Source organism: Lycorma delicatula, chromosome 4 (assembly GCF_047948215.1).
Source record: "Lycorma delicatula isolate Av1 chromosome 4, ASM4794821v1, whole genome shotgun sequence".
Classification (NCBI taxonomy): domain Eukaryota; kingdom Metazoa; phylum Arthropoda; class Insecta; order Hemiptera; family Fulgoridae; genus Lycorma; species Lycorma delicatula.
Genome location: NC_134458.1, coordinates 72,018,168 through 72,037,290, shown reverse-complemented (window position 1 = coordinate 72,037,290; position 19,123 = coordinate 72,018,168). Strand labels below are relative to the sequence as shown.

General features: G+C 29.0%; 1 long non-coding RNA gene across 1 annotated transcript in view; it reads right to left on the bottom strand.

Moving 5' to 3' along the window:
- LOC142323547 (uncharacterized) overlaps positions 1 to 9,046 on the bottom strand; it is a 42,761-nt gene extending 33,715 nt beyond the window's left edge. The window contains exon 1 of the long non-coding RNA XR_012756122.1: positions 8,794 to 9,046. This is a non-coding gene — a long non-coding RNA (uncharacterized LOC142323547). The remainder of the gene's footprint in view (positions 1 to 8,793) is intronic.
- Positions 9,047 to 19,123: the final 10,077 nt, after the last annotated feature.

Here is a 19,123-nt window from a genome sequence, read left to right as displayed (position 1 = left end):
AATTATTAAAAATATGACAGGTCGCACGATGAAAAGGACCTGTACTGCTGACTATTTACTTGTTCTTACAACAGTACAACACACTGTTTTCGTTACCTCCATTTACCCAAAACAGTTCCTTCCAACCGATTGAATTAGTCGCTCGACGCCAATTAAACCGTTCCATTTTCACCGTATTTTGTATTCCGATGCAGTATTTAACACGAATTTTGTTTTTCAGGAAGGATTTGAGATTTAAAAACATTCTTTTCCTAAGGTAAGTGAATCTTTTAATCAAAGATTTCTATTACTGTAATTTTGCTTATGTTGCGTAGTATTCAATCAGTATTAAGAACTTTTTTGTTACTTTATGTTCATAGTGATTATAAACTTACGTCAAATAGATTACCTAATCGGTATTTATAAAAATTAATGTTTGTTTTACATACAAGTAAATAAGCTATACTAAACAAGATTACCCTCAAAAACCGTGTAAAAAGATTTTACTTAAAATCTAAAACCCGATGAGCATTTCAATTGTTAAACGAAAATCACCTACAAATACTGAGGAAATTGTATATATAAGATAACGAGTAAATGTATTAAACAAATAAACGGAAAAAGAAGAAACAACAATAAATAATAATTGATAGACATTGCTTGCGAAATAAGATAAAATGAGTGTTCTTAGCAATTTGTTAAAATAATAATAGAAAATACAAAGTATTATTTCAGGCCATCCCATTAGAAAGAGAAAAAAATGACAGTAGTGCTTTTATTTTTTACTATTTTTTTTTTTAAATCGCTAAAAATACTCTCTTCATAGTGATTTGTAATATCTATTTATTTAACAATTATTATTTATTCTGTTTTCATTTATTTATTTACATTCTTCTACATACAATTTGTTCAGTATCTACATATTAACGATCGAACTGGCTATCTAATTTTATAGTTAAGTCGATTTATATAGTAAAGTAAAATTTGTATAGATAATTTTTCAGCAACCCACCGGGTTGATCTAGTGGTGAACGCGTCTTCCCAAATCAGCTGATTTGGAAGTCAAGAGTTCAGCGTTCAAGTCCTAGTAAAGTCAGTTATTTTTACACGGATTTGAATACTAGATCGTGGATACCGGTGTTCTTTGGCGGTTGGGTTTCAATTAACCACACATCTCAGCAACGGTCGAACTGAAACTGTACAAGACTATACTTAATTTACACTCATACACATAATCCTCATTCATACTCTGAAGTAATACCTGAACAGTAATTCCCGGAGACTAAACAGGAAAAAAATAAAAAAGATTATTTTCAACGTAATTTTATTTTTCTATTTATATATTCTTCGTAGTATAGATAAGTTTTATAGAAAGAAGGAAATGGACAATCACTTAAAAAAGTCCACGGAAGTCTTTGCTGTAGGAAACAAAAAATTAAATAAAAAAAACTTCGAGTATGAAAATAAAAGTAATTGCCGCAACATGTAAAAAATTAAATTTGACTGTAAGTTATTAAAAAAAAGAAAAAGAAATTATTTATTTATAAGAAGAGCTGTATCGATGCGGTCAAAGAAAATAAGAACCTGTGAAATTCTTATGCCAAAAGTAACTAATTTTAAAAGAATGTAATCGACTTGAATGTCGTATAACCAAGAAATTATTTCTGCTTTCCAACATTTTGTAAATCAACGATAAAGCGAAAAGAAACCGAAGAAACGTTTTGGGTCAGCAAAGGATGGTTTAATTGATTTAGATGACGAATAGAATTACACGTTAAATTAATAAATGGACCGCGATTGCAGATACCTCGGCCGCTGAAGACTAAACAACGTAACTGCAATAACAAAAGAAAGGGAATACTCGACCCGATGTCGATGAAACAGAAATTTACTGGAAACGTACTTTACTACGGACGTATAAAGCCGATGATGAATAAAGCGAGTCTTCTTCCAACATCATGAAAGACTGCGTAACTGTATTTTTACGCGATATAGAACTACATAAAATTTTATTATTAAATTAAAATGACGTAATATTTAACTTCGACTAAAAAATTCAATGAACATGGATCATATTTTCCGATTACAGCTTTGAACACATTTTTACACGCATTTTAACAAGAAAATATGAAAAGATATCAAACCCTGGCCGGGAATCGAATGCGAGACCGGCCGATCATCTGCGACAGTACGGTTCTTTACGATGCTAAGAGCTTGACTTACTATGTTCTTCAGGAACCGACTAGATCGTTATTACGCGATTCTAGTGAACTATAACTACCACAACAGTTTTATCGATACAATTATTTAACAGGATTTTAATTTATATATCATCAACCCTTTAGTATATTTCCCTATTTTATCCTGTAAATATATCGTAAGATAAATAACATAAGTAGACATAACAACCGCAATAAAAAAATAATAGTGCAACTACGATCCAGATTACCGGCGTAATAAAAAATGAATCATAGTTCTTATACGTGACAAAGCTTACTATTATCAAGATTTATTATAAAATGATTAAATACATAAACCACTTTAGTATACTGTTCCGCTAGACTCCAACAAAAATACATTCAGGATATTTATAAAATACGCATAAGAAAGTATTATCGAGGAATATACTTATGTTTGTGCTTAAAATTAAATAAATATTTGCACCGGCGAATTATCTTTGAGTATCTTACATATATAAATATGAAAGACCTCATTAATTCATCACTGACTCTTAACTTACCTGCTCGCAAAGATAAATGAAATTCGGTAGGATCATTTATGACAACCTTAACAGGAAAACGAGATCGGAAAGGGATAAAATCTTGAATACAAATAGTTAACCATTAAATTATTTCGATTAAAGAATCGCAAGCGGTGAAACTTGAATTCAAACATAATTCGTTTTCAATGTCAGAATGTACACGATTATTTATAAGAAGGGACACTTATAAATACTGAAGTAGTTTTAGAAGACATACCCGTAAAATTCGATCGGATTTCAATCTTAAATAAAATACCAATTTCAAGTTGTATTTAAAAATAATAATAATTAAAAAACTGGCAAAAGCGTGTAGTATTTCTGGACAGATATTTACTGAAACACACATAGATATTAAATAAAGGTCGTATCAGAATACAACTCCCTAAGAAGTATTTTTTATGTGGTTGATAAATTGGCGTAACATTTTCTGATTTTAACCGTTAAATTTAATTTCTCATTGCAGAAACATTGGCCGCCGTCAAAGTTTTAACATGTAAAAACTTTTAGGGTAACATTTATATTTATTGTATCAGCGCCAAGTAATTTAATATTTCATTTTTTTTTTTTTTTTTTTTTTTTTTTTTTTACTTTTTCGAGTCGACAATAAAATTAAATTTTGATATAAGGCATAGAATTGTGTATAAGTAATCTTTAATTTATATGAATAAAATAATTCTTCTTATCGATTTAGAAAACAATTAAATTAATGAATATTGCTTCTTTGAAAATCACAGCAATCGTTCCTGTATTTTAAGGATTAAAATTAATGCATATTTAAAACACCGTACATTTAAAATCCGTTCAACAAAGAAAAAGAGTTTTGTTAGATAAAGTTTAATTTTACTTAAAATAAAAAGTTTCACGAAATCTGTTAAATATTATAGAATAACATAAACGGGAAATAAGTTGAAAAACTGACAGATGTTATGAGGAAAAGAAGATTACGGACATGTACATAGGACGGGTTATAAAAGATTAACTAAACAAATCTTTGACTTGCTAAGACGTTATAAATCTAAGCCTGCATGGTTTCGGGAAATAGAAAAAGACAAGAAAAACATTAGAATCAATACAGACACGTAAGTGACAGGACTTTTTTTAGACGGGTAATTCAGAAAGAAAGTTTTCAGGAAAGGAAAAAATAAACCGGTGGAAGGAAGTGGACACAACAAGAGAGGAACGACACGCTCCAAGGATGAAAGAAGTGTGAGCACAAAAGAAACGTAACAAAATTTGAATTATCGTACCTTCTAAAAGGATTATTCGGAAAAAAGGGAAATATGTGTTTGCCAAACCTTTTTTAGTCTATACGTAGAAAAACTGTTGGATTAAAAGAATGATGATATTCCAACTTCATTTACTGGATACGTAGAGAACAGGTTGTATTGGGAATAAAAAATGGAGCAATTGCTATTTTTTCTTATTATCCTATTAATTATGATAATATTTAGACAAAGAATTAAGAATACGTACATGAGAATAAGGAAATGAGCATTATATTTAGCCGATTATTGAAGTGGGAGCTAGGTTAAACATAGTGACTAAATGGATTTTTCAGGTAGTAATAAAATTATTGCTATATATTTTTTTTTTAGATACAAATAACTAACATTTTTAGAAGGTTACACAATTTGTTATCTAATGGAACTGACGGGCGGTATGCGTCAATAGGTAGCATGATATATATGTATGTATATCAATTTTTTGCTGTTAGAATGAAATGAACTAAGAAAATAGATTAGATAAACTGATTTGCTCTATTTGAAGTAAAACGACAGAAAGAACATCAAGATTTTAACGCTATTTGGAACGAAGTCGTCAGTAGGAGGTTTTTTTTTAAACGTTGTCATTTATTATTTCAAAATTTTTATTCGATAATTTTTATTTGAATGAAAAAAAATCACGAATAAGATAATCATGATTATTCACAAAATTTTTTCTAGTTCTTAAATTATTAAAAGAATAAGTTAGAATCGTTTTATACTTTTTTTATTTGTTAATAAAATTTACTACTATTATTACTCTACAAAGTAAAAAAAATTAATTATCACAAGATGAAGTATTTACAGAAGTAAACTACTACGGATGATACGACTCGGGAATATCGGATCAGTCACAATACACGGTATTCAGACGAAGTATTTATTACCTTGGGGTTTAGCGAGTCGATAAGATGCAAGGAGACATTTTATACATTTCAACTCGTTTATCAAACGAAAAAATATAAGATTTTTATTTACGTTTATTAAAAATTTTAAAAATCCACTGTATTTTACGGTAATTTTAATAGTTAAATATTCAAGAGAAGTTAATTAAAAAAATTCATAGTTACGAGGTTGATCTTTAGAAACAATCTCTAATAAATTTATTTGAAAAGTTGAAGTAGGCTTATCTTTCGTGGTAATAAACATACATAAATACAACGGTACTTGTCAAGTTATCTAAAGGCAATTCGAAGTAAAAATCCGAAATGGATTTACTGTTAACTTTATCTTATTTATCTTATTGTGGAAAAGTTAACAAATCTGTTTCCTACGCTTGCTCTCTCTCTCCTTTTTATAATTCTTTGAACATTTTAGATCAATGAAACCGATATCAGTAGCTTTCAGTGTCGCTGTTGTAAAGAATTGTAAACGTCATGAGATATTAATTTGTAAATGAGTTAATTGAAAAACTTATCGCATGAAAAATGTGAAAGGTTTTTCATTACATGAAGAATGGAATCCTGTAAACAATAATAATAATAATAATAATAGCAATGCAATTAAAATTATATCGCAATGTAACTATTAAATGTCGGTGGAAACTTGATCGGCTTTATATTTAATAATGTTTTATGGATTTGATCCTCGATAATTAGCAGGCAGTTAATTAAAGTCGAAACCATTGAAAGAATTTCAATTGAAGTTGGTTCGAAGTTCCCCAGTTGGTTCGGAAACTTCCCAAATCAGCTGATTTGGAAGTCGAGAGTTCCAGCGTTCAAGTCCTAGTAAAGTCAGTTATTTTTTCACGGATTTGAATACTGGATCGTGAATACCGTTGTTCTTTGGTGGTTGGGTTTCAATTAACCGCACATCTCAGGAACGGTCGAACTGAGACTGTACAAGACTACACTTCATTTACACTCATACATATCATCCTTATTCATCCTCCGAAGTATTATCTGAACGGTAATTACCGGAGGCTAAACAGGAAAAAGAAGAAGGTTGGTTCGGGGAAAAAATAAGGCAAAATAAGAAAATGAAGCTCAGTTTCAGTATTTTACCGACATTTTTTTTCCTAAGTACTTTAGAATTAAGAAAAATTACTTTTGTAAGAATGAAATAATGCTATTCTTAACGAACATTTTCTTACTATTTATAATGCATATTTTATTTATTATAAATATACTTTATCAAAATAGGACGTAACTACCCCTCCCCGGTTACAATTAAGCAGTTAGCCTTCTTCGGTTTGAGGTCAGTTGTTCCTGAGACTGTGTCATTAACTGAAACCAAAGCCAAATTACCCCGATAACTTAAAATACAAGTTAAACGGTGCGCGATATAATGAAATGCCGATTCCAGTCCAGGATTTAAACTACAAACAAGCACCGTCAAGTTTTATCACAAATTCCCTTTTAACACGAACAACCGACTATATCATGTTTGGTAATTTTTTCCGACAGTACATTTAAAGAAATTTCGTCGATTGTTTAGTCATCTTTTTAAATCGATTTCGATCAACGTGAAATACTTCATATCGTAGAAAGACAAAATAATTTTTTATCGATTTAAAGACGAAAACATCCTGTTCCGTCTCTCAAAACTCTAAAAATATCTAACCTAACAAAAGAAAGTAAAATAATAAGTATCAAAAAAGGGAGCGAAAAATCCACTTCGCCGTTCTGCTCAATTTCCAGCCATTAGCCGGGTTTACTTGAACGTGCAGCTCTCCGGGTCTTCGTAACCGTCAACCGATGTTATTCTGGGCGTTGTTGTTGTTCTGGACACACCTTCCACTTCTTAGAACCATTTTTTCCATCGGCACCCCAGATTATCTTTTTCCCTCTTTTCAGTCTTATGCGTTTTCTTAAGTATCCTATCTTTCTCCACTCGCTTCGCATACACGTACAACCTTGAGATGTCTATTTATCTTGCGAGGGTTATTTCTTCATAAACAATAAATGCATTTCGCTTATATGTCTTCTTTTTATCACCCGTGTGTCTCATCGATGTAGTAATTCAGTAAAGTAACATGTCCGATAAGTAACTTTAATTTTTGCCGCAATATCCATGCATCCGATAAAAATGTCCAAAAAAAAAAAACATTTCAGATAAATATTGTTGAAAGATATACGTACTTTACTTTTAGGTTTAACCGGTTCTTTTGAGGGGGATGAGACGATACCTCTAGAGTAATTTTAAGTCGAATATAAACTTACGGTCAGTACATAAAAAATATTTCTTAACTTTCATAAAAAAGATCGGTTCGATTAATTAAAAAAACGAAGAGAACAAGACAGAATAGAGGAAGGTAGTTTAGATGAAAAAAATTCTAAAAATATAAATATCGAAATCACATCTATATTACGAATAATGTTCATAAAGCCCCAATTTTTGGGGAAGTGAAACCCACTGGGCGTAGACACACTATATTTCGGTTTATTATATTATATTACACACACAATGAACATAATAGGCTATTAATTCCTTAAAAAATGAAAAATATATGCAATATAATCATTGAATGGTGTACACCAGTGGAATGATATATCCTTATTTCTTTTAATTGAAAAAATTACTTTCGAAATTTTACGACTTAAAAAATAAGGTGGAATATGGCAACCGAATCGAATATGAAATACTTACGTAACTGGTAAACTTTAATTACACCACATAACATTATCGAAACAAGAAATAATAACAATACTAATAATAATGATGATGATACTAATAATAATAAAATTAATTAATTAAAATTAATATTACCTTCGATAAAAATGAAAACAAGTAAACAATTGATTATTACAGAAGATTTAACCAAAACACTTTAGCCACGCATGCAGTTTTTCCACACATCTCGACTAGTGTTGAAAACGTACGTGAAATACGGAATTTATTATTTTATTTTATTATTATTTTCTTATTAAATACTTCTCATCTAACATTTTTAATAAAATCAAATATATTTAACAAACTAAACGGTAAAATTGTATTATATTTTAAATTAATTTATTTTGTATTTTTAGCTGACCTGGGAAAATTGTTTTGTTATATCCAGGTAGTCAACTGTTTTAATGCCCTGTTATCGAGGGCATTAAGGAGATTATTAATGATGTTAAATTTTTATTGGAAAAAAAAAAAGAATAATAATTAGGTTATGATAACGTTGTCTAATAGAAGTGTACTCCGTTTACTGTGAAGAAAAAACTTTACACGTAGAAATAATATACGATTATAATTGTTAATTTAAATCGGCACAAAAGATAATAAATTTACGTATTTGTAATTATCGCTAAAGATACTTTTAATTACATTTGCCTGAATTAATATACGACAAAACTATATTTACGAAATGTTATTTATTTAAAAGATATTTATAAAACTAATTTAAAATCCTCGATTATATATTAATAAATATTGATTTAATTTATGGCTGTAAATCTCCTATAAAGCAAATTACTATTAAAAATTATTATTTCAGATTTTTTTTATCGTTGTAACATCCATAAATAATATTTTTAAATTTATAATAAAAAAATATATTTATATAATTATTTTTAAAAAATCTGTAAATTGTTATCTACATGAGACCTGCTAGTCAATAAAACCCATATATATATACACACACATAAAAGTAAAAAAAAAAGGTAATATTACGTTACCAAAATTAGAATAATTGTGAAAGAAAACACTCAAAACAGTATATAAAACAACTAAAAAATAAATATTATAGAACATAAAAAAATGAAAAATTTTACTGAAAATATAAATGAAAACATCATTATTATATACCTATTAAGAAAAATGTTTAAAATAAATAAGTAAAATGATTATATCAGAAATACTTACCTGCGACCGAGCGCCAACTGGAGAGATAGTAATCTGCAGGAAACATTCAGTAAAAACTGCTTCAGCCAGTTAAAAAAAAAATATATTGAGAAATAAATATTCGAAATAATTTTATTAAATTAACGCCCTCAAAAAAAAAATAAATAAATAAAATGTGTGATAGAAAGATAAATAAAAATAGAAATATATTGAAAAAGAGATGGTGCGAGAGGCAGTTATACAACTACTAGAGAACAGAAAGTTAGTACGTCGAGACTTGAACAACGAGTGACGTGGTCTAAGGAGGATCAGGTGTTTTGTGTGTTACTTTAGGCCACGCCTTCTTTATTATTCTCCAATCATAGAGAAGACATTTAAGCAGAAGAACAATTAAGTTTTAACAACTCATCACTGTTATAAAACTTAGCTCGGTGTACTTGCATTTTCCTCGGTAATTAAACGTAACACACACAAACACACAGTACAATACTAGATATATAATTTTTTTAAATAACCTTTGTTACTACCTAAAATTTAATTTAAAAAGACGCGATTGTCTCTGGGTAGATCTAATTGACTAAAAATATTGCACTCAGTTTACAAATTTTTACTCAAATAAAACAAGAGGCCGCCTCAGGTGAAGGCAAATAATGCGTCGTCGGAGGATCTCGCTTATGAAGGGACATCATAACTGAATATAATAAAAAGTAGGCTGCGGTAATAATCTAATCTAACAGATTACTTTACCTGACATCACATTCAATTGGGATTATAACATTTTATTTTAAAAAAAACCACAATTGTTTATATAAGTGTATTTACTTAGTTCACATTTGTTCATTTTATTATCAGAAACGGAACTCATCTCGCATTTGGATATTTATCTCTAAAATGTTATAAATAGATAAAAGAAAGTACATGGACAGATTCTCAGCAATATCATTGAAATTCAATTCTCCGCCTCAAAAAGAAAATACTGAGATCATGTCATAGATCGATTCTTGTTATGTAGTTAAGCATGGAAATCAGTTTTTTCATTACTGAATATGGAATATGTATTAACTGCTATGCCTTTTTCGCGCTCTATTCTCTTTGGTAAGTGCGATATTACGTACCTAACGTGCGATATTAACGTACTTCAATACCTACCTTTAAAGGTCGGTTGTAGAAGGAAGTCTGTCGTGGTTTTAAGTATCATAACCGTAATGGTATAGACCTGACATGAATCACAAGTCACTCCCGAAAACGATACAGCCATTCTCAAAAATAAGAGCCGTGACAGGTTTATAAGGAAAAGTGGAACTAGGGAAAAAAGAGAGAAAGTGTGTGCTATAGATCTACAGATTTAGATATATAAAACTATTTCCTGAAGTTCGGCATGTCCTTTTGTCAACAAATTTATTCGTTAGTTTGATTTTGAAATTATTGTATTAGGGCTGTATAACGTTTTTCACTCACTACTATCGGAAAAAACAACTCTGATCGATATAATTTCTACCTCAGATGATTAAATTCCATACCTGCATAAAAAGTGCAAAAAATTAAAGCGGTGATCAAGAATATCGTAAAGCTGAAGATCTCTATGATTCATGTCCCGAAAACGATACAGCCATTCTCAAAAATAAGTGCCGTGACAGGCTCTTGACAGTAGTCTTGTACAGTCTCAGTTCGACTATTCCTGAGATGTGTGGTTAATTGAAACCCAACCACCATATCGTTGAAAAATCTATTCTGTAAAGTAAGATGAAGCAAGGTACAAACGAAAAAAAGTCACGCATCCAAAGACAAATAAGGAATTACATACCAGATCTTCCAACGAAAAATTAACGGTTACATTAAAACATAAGAAAACTGCATTATCTTTTCGAGCACCTGGACCTTTCTTTTTCCTGTTTAGCCTCCGGCAATTACCTTTCAGATAATACTTCAGAAGATATATGAGTGTGTATGTGTATGTATGAGTGTAAATGAACTGTAGTCTTGTACAGTCTCAGTTCGACCATTCCCCTGAGATGTGTGGTTAATTGAAACCATACCAAAGAACACCGGTATCCACGATCTAGTATTCAAATCCGTGTAAAAATAACTGACTTTATACTAGGACTTGAACGCTGGAACTCTCGACTTCCAAATCAGCTAATTTGGGAAGACGCGTTCACCACTAGACCAACCCGATGGGTTACCTGGATCTGGACCTGCAGCAACGTTTCTTTACGCCGAGTACTCAAACGAAGCGAATACTTTTGTTTTATCGATCGATACGCACATCCTTTCGATTGTCTTCATCCAAACACGCTTTCCGGTTTGATTCAGAAGAGTAAAGTGTTTTAAAATGTGATGTTATACGGGTTGAAGTATGGAATTAAGAGGTATTAAGATACATTTATATTTCTGACAAAATACTGTAAAAGAAGGCGTAGGCCCTTCTTTAATTTATATTGAGTTAATCGATATACAAACAGAAAGATGTGTAGGGGTAAAATATGTAAGGTAAGAAAACAATTAGGATAATTTATACAGATTAAATGAGGACGGGAGAGCTTATAAAATCGCACGTGTTATTCCGTTTTTTACTTGTAAATTTGTCAGATATAAAATAAACGCTTGAAAATTTCTAGTCGCAAAAATTGAAAACAGTACTTGTTAATAAGCCATGTATAAACAGCCGTGACATATCTGTTTTAATGTGAGTTGTGGCAACGCCACAACTCAGAAAGTCTTTATAACATTTTATTAATAATACCTAAATTGGGTAATTTTCTAAATTACAGATTACAAAGATTCTATTTTAATAATGATTATACTAGAATTATAGTTACAACCCCGATAAATGTAAAACAAAAGCTGTGAAATAAGATAGCCAAGAGTACTGTTTATAAATAATAGATAACGAGACGAGCAATTGAGTTTTAAACAGTGATCATCGGTACGTATAAAGGAATCGATTAAAAATAAATATAAATACAAAAAACGAAAATAAAATGAAAACAGAACATAAAAAGAGACACTTACCAGGTACTAAGAAAATTTCCAAACTGTATTTATGAAATTTAAAAAAAAAATACGCCATGAAAACTATTAGTTAACATATAATAGCAGTATGATAAGACCGGCCAGTCCAAGTAGGAACATCATTAGTATAAATTAATCTATTGTAACCTTTCTTCTTTCAACTCGGTCGGTTTACAGCAATTCATGGCTGTTCACAAATGGATAATTTTTTAATTTTCACATTTTTCAATTTATAAATACAGATAGAAAACAATTTCTAGAGCTTCGTCAGTCTCACTGTTTTTGTTTTATTTTTTTAATGCCATTATCTATGAACAATGACCGTTTATTGTTTGAAATGCACATCTAGGCGTAAATTTTAACTTTTCTTTACATAGCTCACCAAATCTCTATGCTATTTTAAGTTTATACTAAAATTAATCGCCTTTGTTTTATATTATAAAATGTTGTATTATAAATACGTACTTCTACAGTTTACTTAATTTAGCTGAGAATAATATTATATGAGTACCTACTGAAGTGTTAAAAAAATAAAGAAAATATCGAAACGGACGTAGTATAGATCAAACAATTTTCTAACATAAATACAGCAAAGTGTACAGTATTTGAAATTGAAATTTTTATCTCTTTTCTTATCTTTCTACCTATCTACCTTGTTTGGGAACAAAACGGTTTTTTTACTGCGCATGTTCATTTTTTATCTACCGTAAATATTGTACGTAAATGTATTTCTATTACTATTAATAGTATATCAGTTACGTCAAGTACTAGCAAATTACTCATATTTTATATGTAGAAGTATGTACATATTTGTGTTTATTTTTTCAATAACTGTCTTGTCTTATAGCTGAACGCGGACGCACATACGCACAACCGTTATATTTTTAGATAAAAGTTCCACCGCAGTTTAATTCGCCATGCTTCTAATCATAATTAATTGTAGTAGATAAACAAAAATATATAATTATAGCGTAGTGTACGCAAATAATGTTAAATAAATGATCGTTATTTATTTTTTTATGCTTACTGGAATATAATATTGTCAACAGATTATTTGAACGAGCAGTTTGTTATATTAAATTGCTCATTTAAAAATGAATCATTAAAAATTAGATTTAGAATTAACTGCTAAAATTAAGGGATATAACTAACGTGTACCGGTAGTAGGTGGTTTAGAAACCCGGTAAGTTTTGCACGCTTAATACCAGAAAAAATAAAAACAATTACGTTTAAATACACATAATTTTGCTTAAGGTATAATTTCATTTTAAATTTATTGTCGGCTAAATCTTTAAATTTTTGGTCCTACGTCGCTAATTTGATATTTATTTAGCCGTCGATGGGTAATTCATTTAAGATACGTAGAATAATTTTAATATTATAGAAATTGAGATTACATTGTTCAGGAATTTCCTATCACTATTTTTTTAGGAGTCTGTCTAGAATCAAAATTAACCCGGTCGGTCCGTATTTGAAAAATATATTAAGGAATAGCAAATTACAAATATATATTAACCGTACATAGTAATACAGTACTAAAGTATATAGTAATATTTAAAACACTTCATAATATTATATTTACTACACATTATAACCGTAAATTATCAGCAGCAGTTACGAAAAAACATTTACGTATATCAGTTTATTTTTTTGTGTTAATATTTGAGCGCTGATATTGAATTATATCATATTTCTGTCATTCAAAGAGACTTTTGCTAATAAATAAGATTACAAAAAATTCGGTTCTATTTCAACTCTGATATGTATGTGTGTGTGTGTATGTGTGTGTATATATATATATATATAATTATAAGAAAAAATCCGTATAATTCTTCATGATCTAAAAAAAACTCCTTTATTTTAACCGCTTATCTGTGTTTCTTCCAAATTGATTCGAGAACAACAAATTAACTTTAATGAAATTTGTTAGAGACGTTTATATTAACCTAAAACTAAGATAAGATTTTTTCAGAGCTCCTTTCCGTTTATGAAGAATAAATATTTTACTCAAAATAACTGATTTCGGAGAAAGACGAAAGACTTTAGAGGAAAAAGAACTATAACACTTTATCGCTTTAATTAAATGTAAAATTAGAGAGAGAAAAATTAAAAGAAGCTTGTATACTTTTATTGCATTTTATGTAAAAGTAAAGAATTAATTTTTACTGGATTTAAGGAATATATAGTCCTCCATAGAATCGTTTCTCACCGAAAAAGATTGATAGTCCTTAAATTCATATCGGTTAAATGAATATTATTCTTACAATTCATACAGCTTTTAAATAACAACAATATAAATAAAAAATATTCTTTTAACTTTCCTGGTGTTCAGATGAAATTTAAAATTTTATTTTTACCCAGTAATAAACTTGAAAATTACTCATTTTTTCGCCTTCTGACTTTTTAATCTGTAGTATAAAAATTTAGTTTAAAACTTTGCTAAGCGAGGAAATCTATCGAGGACGATAAATACCATACTCATAATGTAAAATAAATGTTAGACAAAATTAGTTTAAAAATATACGAGCTTCATTATTTGTTATGATATTTTTTTTTTTTTTGTATAGTTGGGATAATTCTCTGGGCTTAAAAAACGGTGTAAATTCTAAAACTATAAATAAACGACGAGGGGAAATATTAAATTGTTTGTAAAACCTTTTTTTTGGTTTATACAGCCCAAAGTTATTTAAAATGTTTTCATAAAATTTAATTTTATTACCAGCACGAGATCGAATTTGTGTGAATATTAGTAACATTTTACTGGATTAATAAATTATACTGAAATATTTTGAATTATTTTTGTTTAAATAAGTATCGTAAAAGTAAACCGCTGTTAGAGAGAGAAAAAACAGCTAATGTGGTAGGAAAATACAGAGGAGAGAAATATCTGATGAGGTGTGAGGAAGGATAAACGGAAAGCGAACAATAAACTCAAAGGAGATATTATTATTTTCAGATCAAATTTTGATAGCGCTCTAGAACACTTAAACAGAAGTAAGTCAGCCGGAAATTGATTATATACCATTAGAATTATTATCTCTTTTATGACACGCAGGAATGAATATATCATATATAAATTACTATGAAGGATTTATGAAGTCGGATGTAAAAAAAATATAAAATGTCTACTACCCTGAAAAAAGCAGAATCAAATAAACGTCAATTAAAAAATCTTTAGTAGGCAGTTTACAAGGAAATAAAAAGTACGGTGAAAAGTTCACTAGGTGAAAACCAGTTCAGTTTCAGAAAGAGCTCGGATTGAGGAGAGGTTATTCAGATCTATAGATTAATCTTAGATGGCAGACTAATGGAAACAAAGCCACAAATTAACACGGACTTTGTAGATCTGAAGAAGGTCTTCTGTTGGTAAGACGAAATAGAAAGTCTAAAATTTTAAGGAAACCTGATGGAAATAAATGAAAAGAAAAGTAGTTTACCAGCGGATCTGTAAAAAGACCGGGAAAAATTGATAAGTAGAAAACGAAGAAAGTCGAGTTTTAATTCAAAGAGGCGTGAGACAAGGACGTAATCTATCTCTATTTCTTTTTATTTTGTATTCAAAAGAATCGCTATAGTAACGGAAGGAAAAATTCGAGAACGGACTAACTATCCGAACAGAGAAATAAAAATTATAAGATTTTTTTATGACATTGTACTTTTAAACGGACGATAAATAAGAGTCAGAAGGAATACTGAATGGCGTATATAAATTTCTAAGCAAAAAATTAATTTTGAAAATAAATAAAACAAGGTACGTTATATATCCTTTTATATGTGACAGAAAAGAGGATAAAGTAAAATTAAATATTGAGATGGACGAACATCATATAAGAAGTAAGATCTTGTTATGCAAGCAGTAAAATTAAAACGGATGGACGAAGTAAGGAAGTCAGGTGTAAGCAAGAAGATAGATAAAAGGAAGAAGGCCTTTTATACAGAAAATGAATCCGGTAGTACTATCGAATTCAGATTTAGGAGTAGAGTAAAGTTTAAAAAAGATATTTATGTGAAGTACATGGTAATGATTAAGTGCGGTACATGGTAATGGAATATGGAAAATAGGAAAAATAAAGACGCCTACGTCTTAAGCCAGTCTTAAGGAAAACATTAGAAGCCTTTGAAATAAAACGTTACAAAAAGATGTTAAAAATTAGGCGAGTTGATAAAATATAAAATAAGAAGGAAGATTAATACGGTAGCGAAGAAAGTTTTGGCCGAATCTCGAAAGATTACACACTATGTCGGTTGGCTGTATAATAAATCATCCAGATCTACTTAATCTCTTAATAGAGGAACGTGTATAGGGTAAAAAAGGAAGAAGAATATGAAGGTTAGAACAAATAAAATGCATAACCGAAGGTGTAGAATGTAGTAAAGATACTGAAATTAAAACGTTCTTAAAAAACAAATGGAGACTTGGTATCGAACCATTCAAATGACCGATGACCCGATAAAGATAAAAAAGGATAAATAGAATTAAACTTTTATCGTTTGGGGAGGGTCACATTTTAATGTCCATAAATTCAGTTCTGAAATAAAGAGGTCCTAAAACGAATAACGGAGAAAGATTTGTAGCGCAACGGTATAAAGAAATGAACTAGTCTTGACTGAACACTCAGGATTAATTTGATTTGTTAGTAGAGGAATGTTCTGGAAGGTAAAAACTGCAAAAGAAGCTAAAGGTTGGAATATATATTAAAAAAAAAAACATGTACATCATTTCCACTTAATTAAACAGGAAATATTATTCCAAAAAACCATTTTACACTACAGTAATTCATTTTTAATAAATTATGTACTTACTGGTCATCGAAAGACTAATTTGTTAATCATTTGGCGTAAGTTTAAGTTTAAATAATTTAATTTTTGTTCTTTATTTGTTCTTTATACGATTTCTCAGAAGGATACAAATATATTAGGTTAAAATAACGTCAACTTTAATTAAGCTGGATGAATAAAATACTTTTAAAGTATACATAATGTAGTTTTGTATATAGAGTTTCATATTATTACGTAACAGAAAATTGATAAGCATCAAGTGTCTCTAGAATTCTATTTGTATTATTGTTGTTATTATTATTAATAATAATAATATTATTATTATTACTATTATTATTTTTTTATTACTATAATTATTATTATTATTAATTAGAACAAAAACAACGTTCTACGTTTCGTATCGGTAATGGAAAATTTTTCTTTGTTTTTACAACAGAAACAAGTGTCGTTGGTCTCATGACAGAAAACGCAAATAAGTCGGTAATTATATTTATACAGTTGGGATTGGAGCCAGGAAGCTCTGTTGCTCTGTTGTATAAGTTACACATACATACTCATATACATAATAAATATATATGCACTATCACCAGATCTGTCTTCTTTTTTTTGTATAGGCTACAGGTATTTAATATAATGTTTTAAAAGAAATTTAAGAATAATTATACATATTATTACTACACCCTTCTTCTTTAAAAATACCGTTTAGATTTAAATGTGTTTTCCCAGATGTTATTACATTTTAAATAGATCAACGAAAGGGTAAGAATAATTGGAATAAAATTCCTGCGCTGTATATCATGCGATTTATTCTGAGATTCGCTCTAGATTCTTGTACTCTTGTACTACAGCTCGGTATTATGATCGTAGTTTACGTAGCGAAGCGTAATCGGCTTTACAAAAATTCTGCAATTATACCGCCCTTTTAGAATTAATGAATTAAGTAAAACGAAAACGGATTCTTTAAGTAAAAATAAAATGATTAATTTTTAGAAAACTACTCGATGTTTTCTGTAAGAGTACATTTCTATCCGTAGAATTTAGCCGCTAACTACAGTTTACATTAACATAACGAGCACGTCATTAAAATTAACAATAATTCATTGATCGGTTCAATACTAGTAGTGTTAAATTTTTACCAGTATACTCTCACAAATAATACTCTTACCAATATGACTCGCTTTTTGTACTTTGGATGGATAAACAAAGTGAAAAATGAAGTAACGAGAATGAACGAGAGTTCATTTAATTGGCTAGGACATATCGCGATTAAAATATTGCTGGAAACATCAGTAAAGTAAAATAAAAATTAAAAACGGTTTAAATAAGGAAACGGTAAAATGATAAAACTAACATGAAACCAAGGATCTGCCTCAGGGCAGAGAGCTGTATGATAATTTGCTTTATCATGGCAGTAAAAATCTAATGCGATCTCATTATTCGCATAATATAATTTCTGCTAACTTTTTTCGATTTCAATTTCTTCTAACTTACGCGATTTCATTTTTACTGTAATTCATCGCCAAAAAGCTTTTAAAAAATGTTTTTTAATTCCTTTTTATAATAATCTGCCTTTAAGTTCACGTTAAACGCATAAAAACTTTTTAAATTATTGCCTTTTATCTCTTTTAATTTATCGTACGATAAAAAATACCGTCTATGATGAAAGTACCTTTTAATATTAATTAGGTTTTTTCAAGTTTTATGAACAACCTCATAAAATAATGAAATACCATTAAAAAAGTTGTAGGATTTTCTTAGATATATAATACATCTTGAAATGAACTATCAATAGCGGTTATTTTAGTTTTGTTTTCAATTGCAGTATATGTAATCAGTAATAAGATAATAACGTTTATCCCTTAATGATAAAATAAATATCAGTCGCAACAGAAATACGCTCACATCTTAAAATTACTAAGTAAAAAGGTACTACTAAAAAAATACTATTTTGCTAGAATTCTTTTACGATAGGGGTGAAGAGGATTAAGCAGTGGCTGCAATATCTAAATTACATAATATTATATTTTTATAATTAGTAATAATATGTAGTAGGTAAAATACTTTCTTTCCTCCAAAATTAAAAAAAAAATCATCGATCCAAAAATCAAATGAGCCAAGTCAAAAATTAAACAAATATTAGTATTTATAATTATTAGTTAGTTAATATTAGTATTAAAAAAAAATCTAGTTAACTCCCCCACACCTAGAATGTTATAGACGTTTCAGTAAATGAAAATTTGGAGATGGTAAGCTATATTATATTATTCGACCAAAACAGATAAACAAATTAGAAAAAAAATTAAAGAATTTCCTAAAGTAATGCAAAAAGTTGTATTTTTTTAAATTCTAAATTTCTAGGAATATAACTTATAATTTTTTAAGTTTTTCAAACACGGCACCGTTGTTAAAATATAATTATTATAAATATAGTATTAAAAACAGCTTACCAAAATATTATATGATTTCCTCAAACGTTTTCGGCTATGATATTTGTAATATTATATTTATAACTTATTATTTTGTCGATCATTCTAGATGGTTTATTATTACAGTTATTAAT